Source organism: Schistocerca piceifrons, chromosome 9 (genome assembly GCF_021461385.2).
Source record: "Schistocerca piceifrons isolate TAMUIC-IGC-003096 chromosome 9, iqSchPice1.1, whole genome shotgun sequence".
NCBI lineage: Eukaryota > Metazoa > Arthropoda > Insecta > Orthoptera > Acrididae > Schistocerca > Schistocerca piceifrons.
In genome coordinates, this window is record NC_060146.1 from 62,529,683 (window position 1) to 62,539,403 (window position 9,721).

Genomic DNA, 9,721 nt, shown 5'->3' on the forward strand with positions numbered 1-9,721 from the left:
TCCTTTACAGTTTATAGCTATGGCAAAGAGGGTAACACTTAAAACACTGCCCAAGGGACACCATTCTCCTGCTCCAATTGACTTGACAGTGTGCCACCAACTTGGATTCTAAAAAACTGCTTAGACAGTAAATAATGTAAGAAGATGGGGAGGAGCTCACAAAAGCCCCCTTGATGGAGTAGTGCAAGAATATTGTGTCTCCAAGTAGTATCGCACACTTTCGACTTCCAGGTGTTCCCACAAAGCATTTTCATGACCTTCCATAGCAACAGTGCTCCCATTAGAAACAGGTTAGTAACAATAACTATAAATACATGGTGTGACAGTGTTCCTGGAACAGTCTTCATTGTACTGACCCGGGTTCCAAGAAACCTCCATAGAATTTGTTTAACCCCCTGTATTTCATACAGTATCTTGGGTACAAGTCTTTCAGATTAACTAAAGTAAGTCTTTTCTGCACGAGAATCTTCTTCTTAATTGCTATGGCAGAAACACTCTTTCCTACCTTGCACAAAGTCTTAAAAATTGTCGTCTTCGTAAAACATCACTATGTCATTTCACAATTTCAGGTAACATCTTTTAATCACTCTAGAGTACAAAAGAAACAATTAAAACATTACAGCCTAACTTTTCTTGCTACATGTATCATTTACTCTGTGACTCCAACAGTATAGGCTACACTGACAGTGCTCCATGAATGTTGAGGAACTGATAAGACATCAATCCATTCAATGCAAGTTGAACGCTACAATTTCTGAGTGAGGGGCTCTATTACATGGGCAAAAAGGTTGCACTGTTCACATGGGCACTCCACAAAATACAGGGCATTATGTTTTTTGTTTCTTTGTAGCAGAGCAAATTGTATGAAGGTTTCTTTGAACACAGGTACAGTACAATGAGGACAGTTCCAGTAACACTATTGCACTATGCATTTCTAGTCATTGCCACTAACACCTTTTTAATGAAGACTCACCAGATGCAAATGAGAGTATTGTTGCAATGGCAGGTCATGAATACTTCACAGGAACAGCTGCAAGTAAGGCTGTACATTGCTTTCAGATACGATGAAAACTGATACATAGGACACAAGTTCGAGGTATCACATGAATTTAAAGATGCTGAGTTTAACTACATGTCTCCTGGTGAATCAGAATTCCTTTGATGGAAATACGGAAGCGTCCAATCCCGCCCATCTGCTTTGACCCATGACATCACAAATATGGCGGAAACAAAAACACAAACACACTTTCCACAAGAAGCCTAATGACACTAACGGGACAAGTGCGGGAAATGAGGTGTTTTGGGTGGGGGGCAAACTAAATATAAACAAATTTAGACGCCTTGCATAGCTACAACGTGTAAGTGAAGACAGCCATGCATGAATACCCACCCACCTCCCCAGAGGTCGTAACCCCTGCAACCCATAGAAGATAAAGATGCTTCAGTAGCTGATTAGTGTTTTTTGTCTAAAAAAAAAAAATCACGGGATAGAACGAACAGATCAGAGAGATAAATATAATAAACTGAAACAGAAATTGGAGGAAACAGATAATTAAAATAAGTAATAAGTGTTTTTAAATTTAAAAAAAAAATCTCACGAGATAGAACGAACAGATCAGAAAAGTAAATAAAATAAGATAAAACAGAACTGGAGACAGCCACACTCAAACCAAACTCCGCGCCGTCATGACGTCGCGCACGACAACACCCTTACGTCATGGGTCAAAGCCGACACGTGGGATCGGACGCTTCTGTCGACCCCCTTTGATAGCAGAATAGGAAAGATGCTGTTTGGACCCCTTTCTCCAATGTTATATTAATGTAGAGGTCCCATGACTACAAAGTCATGGTGCACAGTTGTATAAACTTGACACTAAGTGCTCAGAAAAAACTGCATATCTTGCCTTTAAGTGAACTCATTTTGTTTTTGGATCAAGATGTCAAGGCAAACAAAGTTAGCCTACATGCAAGATGGAAGAGTTTTAAAAACATAATTTCCTTTTTATATTTTCATTTGTTTATGAAACTGTTCTTTGCACAATGTTTATATATCTATATATACTGCTATGTATGTAAAATGTTATTGTCTCTCATTGCTGCTTGAATATTTCCTTTTTTTTTTCCACCGAAGTTGTCCATTTAATTTATAGTAACAGAATAAAGATATAATCACCACATTTGAGCATCCAAGCAGTCTCTTGAAATTCTTCTCACTGAAAAGACATTTAACAGTGAAATACAACATACATACTACAAAAAATGATTGATAATTGTTTACAGGTCGACCACAGATGTCTCAAGGACTACACATGGGTCTTGTTTACCAATTCCCTGTAGTGGCAAATGTGGATGGTATTTGTAAGTGGGATTTTTATTTTATTCTTTGTCAATGAATAAAGTGACTGAGGATATTTCTATTTGCACCAAAGATTGCTACCAGATACATAAACATTTCAGCAAAAAATTTAAAGCACAACATTGAAAAAGTGCATTTTTCTTAAGAAATCTTCTTACATATTATATCAATTTAGTGGCCTACATATTCGAGGCAGTAGGTAGTCTCTGAAAAGGGAAACTGGTGCCCAAATAATGACTGGGAACACACCCCTGAGCCTTCAAACCTGAATTTCTGAAGAAAGTTAGAGTTAGGACAGTGCTATCTGGCAGTCCTATTTAGACGTATAGTTATCCATGTACCGAACATGACTAAATTCTTAGGTTGCCATCTTACCACGTCTGTGAGAATACCGGGAATATGGCACAACAATGAACATCAAAATACACTCCATACCAATCTGTTAACACAACCTTTACTTCACATTCACAATCAATGGCTTCGCCAACTCTCAGACAAATTATCACCTTTCGACCTTCCTACACCTCATATTATGCTACAGCTCAGGGTCATCCCAACCAATGTTTCAGCTGGACAGAGGGTGGGAGGGGAGGGCATTGGTCATGCACACACAACCCAATAACATCTTTGCAAAACAATCCTTTACACTAAGGGTCAAACATATGAAGTTACGCTGTTTTAAACAGACTAGACTCATTTCTGGGAGGATGGAGGCTGCAGTCTCCATCCAGTACCCATGATTTAATTTTCCTTGGTTTCTCTAAAGTAATTCAGGCAAATGCTGGATTGGTGTCTACTATAATGTCATGGCCAACTGGTTGTCCTATTCTTGTCAAAAACTAATCTGCAGTAATTTAAATGATTGTACTTATCATTAATTTTTTTACTGTAGCAGCACAAGACATCCAATAGCCTTGTAAATGTGATAGACAGATGAATAAAATAACAACAACAGCAATAACTAATAGCTATCTTTATGTAACAAAGATAAACATGCATGAGCAAAATTACAATTTAATCTTAGTTAAAGAACAATAAAATAAACACATTATAAAAGCTAAATCACTGTTTACTTAAACAATAACTAAATAAACCTCCATCACATCACTCTGCTGCCTCATACAAGTGTCACCGGGGTCGACAGAAGCGTCCGATCCCACGCGTCGGCTTTGACCCGTGACGTAAGGGTGGTGTTGTGTGTGACGTCATGACGGTGTGGAGTTTGGTTTGAGTGTGGCTGTCTCCAGTTCTGTTTTATCTTATTTTATTTACTTTTCTGATCTGGTCATTCTATCTCGTGAGATTTCTTTTTTTTTAATTTAAAAACACTTATTACTTATTTTAATTATCTGTTTCCTCCAATTTCTGTTTTAGTTTATAATATTTATCTTTCTGATCTGTTCGTTCTATCCCATGAGATTTTTTGTTTTAAAAGACAAAAAACACTAATCAGCTTCTGAAGCATCTTTACCTTCTATGGGTTGCAGGGGTTACGACCCCTGGGGAGGTGGGTGGGTATTCGTGCATGGCTGTCTTCACTTACACGTTTTAGCTACGTCTAAATTTGTTTATATTTAGTTTGCCCCCCCACCCAAAACACCCCATTTCCCGCACTTGTCCCGTTAGTGTCAATAGGCTTCTTGTGGAAAGCGTGTGTGTTTGTTTTTGTTTCCGCCATATTTGTGACGTCATGGGTCAAAGCAGACGGGCGGGATCGGACGCTTCCGTATTTCTTGTCACCGTACACCAATGGCCCACTGAAAGCATTAAACAGTGCAACTGCAATACATCGCCACCAACCAGTTATTTGATTGCTAATTTTGTTGCAGATAACTGCCTCAGTGTGGGATTATGCTGCTAGCTCAGAATAGGTGTCATTATCATGCACAGATCGTAAATTATTTCTCACCTAGTGCACTGCTTATTTTATATTATTGCTGCTTACTTGAATGTATGACAATACAACTTACCATTGTGTTAGCTGAAGCTCCAATGAAGCAACAGGTAAAGGCTTACAATTGCAAAACAACACTGGAACGGTAGATTGTGACTGTCGCACATTACACATAGGCACCTGCTCGAGGGTTGCGGGGAGGAGTGAGGCAGAACTTGACAAGATTTCAAAGTCGTGCAAAGATTACCTACTTGTTTTAAATGTTGAGAAATGTAAATGCTACACTTCACAAAATGACTCACAGTTGGAATCAATCACTATTTTACTCCTTATCTAATCATGTTACTCGTTGAAGGACCTAATATATGACTATATTTTCTAATCACTGCAAGTATAAGCTTATCCATAGAACAACCATGTCTGCTCTCTGTTTTGACACATTTGTGGCCTCAAGAGCAACCTTCTGCAGTAACTGTATCCATGACAATGGTACATGTGAGGTTGAGGGCACTGGAATGTACGAGACGCGAGAGATATGAAATACAGCTTACATATGGTCAGAGGGTCTGGAGATCCTTTTTGAGGTGGTAGGAGTAGCTCTGGACCTGGAGTAGGTTCTTCACTAATTTCAGAAGCAGAAAAGAGTGTGCACTACACAACACAAAGCAAAGCGAAGTGGGCAAAGCATTCAGTATTGGCTACAACACTATTACCTGCTGTACTGCCATAAATGATGAAGTACAGGTCCAATCTTTGCTGAATTGAGTAATCAGAAACTTAAAAATATACAAACCATTGTATTTTGTGAAGTAATAATGTCTGTATACTCGGCAACTTACGCTCCTCTTCTTCGTAGCTTGGTGTAAATTGTTCCGAATGTTATCAAGCATCAAGTCCATATACATAGCTTTCTCTTCTGAAGTATTGGTTGGTTGGTTTTGGGGAAGGAGACCAGACAGCAATGTCATCGGTCTCATCGGATTAGGGAAGGACGGGGAAGGAAGTCGGCCGTGCCCTTTGAAAGGAACCATCCCGGCATTTGCCTGGAGCGATTTAGGGAAATCACGGAAAACCTAAATCAGGATGGCCGGACGCAGGATTGAACCATCGTCCTCCCGAATGCGAGTCCAGTGTCTAACCACTGCGCCACCTCGCTTGGTCTTCTGAAGTATTCCCAAAGCTAATATTTTCTGACACTTCAATGTCTAAAGCAATTATTTTCTTTGTTACATCTTCTCCTGACTTTAAAATTTAACTTTTATACACCCTTTTTTACAGTTTTCATTAAGATCCTTTAATTTCAAAGGTGAGTACCCTGCTTCACTGAAAGTAGTATTTAAATATTTCATAACCCAGAAAACTAAAACATTTGCACTTTCTCTGGGACTACATAATTTTACATTACCTCTTTTTTCCTTGGGTGTTAAATAAGATATTATTTATTAAGATGGGCAGTAAGACTAAGAACAGAAAAAAATTGTAAATAATTGGTTCTATAGGGAAAAAAATAAATCGCAAAAGAACAAAAATCCCAATATTTTAGTTTTTCATTTGATAGTCCATGCCTTCAAATTTATTTTGTAAAAATATTTTGGCCATTATCCCATCCCTTTATGTGGTATTTAGTGTTCCACATGTGCCTTTTTCTATTTCAGGAGAGGGACTTTGTCGAAAAGCTTAAGTACTTTAACAGTCCTGTTTATTGTGCCTGTCTACAACTCTGTGCCTTCTCTAAGTGGTGAGTAGCAATCTTATCTTCTCCATATTGTTGTTATTCCATTCTGAACTATCCACTGTTTGAATTATTATTTTTATTTATATTTAGCAACTGTAATTTTGCACCATCACTAAGTCAAAAAATCAAAATTTTCTCTGTAAAATGTGGAAAAGAAAGCAGAAATATCACATGCTAAAATTTGGTATGCATATCGTATCTCTGTAAGGTGAACTAACGAGCTAGGTTTTACCAATATCTGAGATGGTGAAGAGAAAATCCCCCCCCCCCTTTTTTAGCTCAATTGACACGGAATGCCCCACCATTGGGATGAATGTCAGACGGAACAGAATTAGGGAAAAATAGGCTCTTGAATTTACATTACTTTCCATAGGTTCTATGAAGAGTGGTCACTGGGATGTGGAAAGAAGTGCATTGCAAATACAATAAATGACTTTACATTACCATATTACAGTGCTAATTCTAGTTACAAATTAACGTAAAATATCAAATTTAGGAGTTTCTGTGAAAATGCTCAACTGAATCTCCTCCTAAACCATGATATAAAATATCATTTACTTAATTCAGCCAGTGATAATGACCCTTGTGTCATGTGCACACAAAACAGCCTTATGTCATGGGTCAAAACCAACAGGTGGGATCGTACACTTCGGTCAACCCACAATTTCTATGGATAACTGGGTAGTAGATCAAAAGTTAGTGATTGCACTGCGTATCCCATTTCCTGAAGTTATAGTGCTGAGATTACCATCCCCATCTTCAATTTAGGCATATCTTCCATTTTACAATCATTTCTGAAGAAATATTCTGGGTAAACAATGATCCAAGACAACCATATTTTGGTCACTTCAGTGCCCTCCCTTTTTTGTGTCCATATGAAATTTGAATAAAACCTAACACTGTGGTAACAGCAATGAAGCTTATCAAGGTTTTTGAACAACATATCTTTCAAAGGCACTTCAGTTCAGCTGTAGGAAATTACTGTGTAAATTCGAGAAACAGCAAAACATGCTATTTACACACAATCCATGATCTAAACATAAACTGCAAATTTAGGAGGAAATAATCATAAATGTACCACTGTTAGTTACCAACATAAGCTAAAACATAAAAAAAGCACAGGAAAACCATATTTCGTAAGTAGATTTGACACCGACAGCCAAAAGATTTCAGTTTCCTAGATATACCAGAATACTCCTGAGAAAGGCTGCAGAAGAATCCTTGACACTTTGAGATGAGTATGACATGGCCTGCTCACCCAGGGGATTTTCTCTTTCATAATCTACCAAAGTCAAAATAGCTTCAGGACTACAATGCAACAGCTCAGATTCAAACAACATCTAATTCATTTAGGCCTAAATGGCTTTAATCACCATCTATTCTGGGAAGTGAGGGGGAGGGACAGATATGAATGATTACAACAATTTAAGTATTGTAACTATGTAGCCTACTCCTTAGATAAATGAGGAAGAGTAATCTAAAGCAGTTGAAATTTTACCACTGCACATCCACATAGGAGTTTAACGAGTACGTCTACAGCAATTCTGCAATCATTATTAGATTACTGAAAACTACCAAAACTCAGAATTCTTTTTAAGCCTCTCTGCTCTCCTGGCAAATAAACTGAATGGTACTTTTCAAGGAGGCGAAATTCTCTAGCTTTACCTATGAAGATTGCCTCACCATCAATTGCCGCGGTAACACGGCGTATGTTTATACAGTAACGAATAACAAATATCATTTAGATGCTTTAACCATGGTACACAAACAAATTAACAGCATTCCACACATTCTATCATCTGACGCAAAATTCGGCACACCAACCAGATCAAATACCAGCAGTAATTAGAAGTTCTTGATATTGCATTAATTTGTCAACATATATTCACATGCGTTTCTGTTATTCGCTAAAACTGTCATTTAATCTGCTACATACATTACAATGATGTATAACATTAAAAGGATGAACCATTATGTTTCCCTCAAATCTGCAATATAAAATACACGTACGATGTGATAGAATACATTTTCTCACACCGTTTGGATTCTGTAGTGAAGTTAAACACAACTTACACATACCCTGATAGGGACAACTAACCTTAACAGAAACATCCATCGCTCAATAAACAAACGCCGGCTTGTCCTTTTGACAGTCTTCAGCTACATCGCTGCATCCACTTCGTTGCTGCGTACGTAAGGTTCACAATTACAATTTTCCAAAAAATTAATTAAAAATAAATTTTTACACCTCATGCTCGAATCAAGCATAAATTCTATACCGTCCACTAAACACAAATACAACACTGCGTCCTATCCTCCGCGCACCGCAATGAACTAATCCAAACATTACTGGTAGTGCGCACATTTGTTTGCGCATCTCAACACATAAAATCACGTGTTAAAACACTGGATACAAATCAATTTTAATACGGTCACGCGCGTAGGTTACCAATAAATTTAAAACTTACAGAATCGAATTACCTTTCTCACCCGACACTGTTGTAGAACTTGACACCAAATTAAATTACGGCTTCTGGCACCAATAAATTCACGATCGTTCTATGTCATATAAGGTTTTTATTATATCTTAAACAGTTCAGACCATAAATTACAACTTCCTACCTACGGCCACCAGTTATTTTTTACTGCATACTTCAGCGCATTTTGAACAAACCATTGATAACACTAGCCGCGAAACACATTTCTACAATTGTCATCTCTGCTACTGATTATACTATCGAATATTCTTTCGATTGTTTGCGTCGAAGTTTCCTGAAATATGTTAGCCCACCTATATTAAATACACATAATGCTTTAGCTACTTTATGTCGTAGGTTTAGGATCGCTCCCAGCGACTTCAGTCATTCTAACTGTTTCTATTTCATAGCTTCTTACGCCCCTCGTTTGGTGTGAAGTGAACCACGAGAACCTTCGGTTATAAGGGCGGACAAGATAAGACAATTGCATTAATAATTAACTATGATTTGCTGTAAACCACTTGTGCTTCCTCTAAGTACCTAAGAACCTACAATTTACCGGGATGCTGAAACTAAACAAAAAGCTTTTGCTCTCCCATCCATCTTTGCTCCAGATAAAGTTTTAATTGATTTCATTTTTATTTTGGTTTCATACAGTACGTTCTGTATTTTGAATGCAATTGTAATATAAAACAAGGTAAGAAACGCAATATCATACGGATATTTTGAGTCACACAATATGTTATCACAATAGAGACTACATGTGTGTTAAATTAGGTTATATCTGGGTATTAGTATGTTTACACTTTGTTTTTATATTATAAAGTTAAATTTATGCATACCACTATAAGTTACAATATTACTTGAAATGTATTCCTTTTTATAACAGTTTTGTTCAAGCCGTGAAAAATTTTTAAGGCCAATTCAAGCTAGTCGCCACATCACGTCAAGCCGTGCAAAAAAATTCCACAGTGCATTTCAAATGGTGGCATTCACACAAGCCGTAAATGGGACGCCATTCACGTTGCCATCAAAGTTTCTCAGAAACAAAGTTCTGACGATGACGTTGTTGAGGGGAAACTACTGCTGTCAACTGAGAAGGAACAAATGATGTAGCCAAAAAGGCATAACTATAGATGCTCTAATATCAACATTAATGAACTGTCAACACACAAATGTAATCACAGTTGGGATACCCTACAGTTATGATGCTTAAAACTCGTGTTGCATCAGAGATGAAACCATGGGAAAAAACAGAA

The 9,721-nt window shown here is 37.6% G+C and overlaps 1 protein-coding gene across 2 annotated transcripts in view; it reads right to left on the bottom strand.

Annotated features, from left to right (window-relative positions):
* The window catches only part of LOC124717025, a 152,579-nt gene extending 143,907 nt beyond the window's left edge, over positions 1 to 8,672 (bottom strand). The window contains exon 1 of one of the 2 annotated variants that reach the window (XM_047243679.1): positions 8,467 to 8,672. The gene's annotated coding sequence lies outside the window, so the exon portion shown is untranslated. The remainder of the gene's footprint in view (positions 1 to 8,466) is intronic. The other variant, XM_047243680.1, reaches the window with a different exon arrangement.
* Positions 8,673 to 9,721: the final 1,049 nt, after the last annotated feature.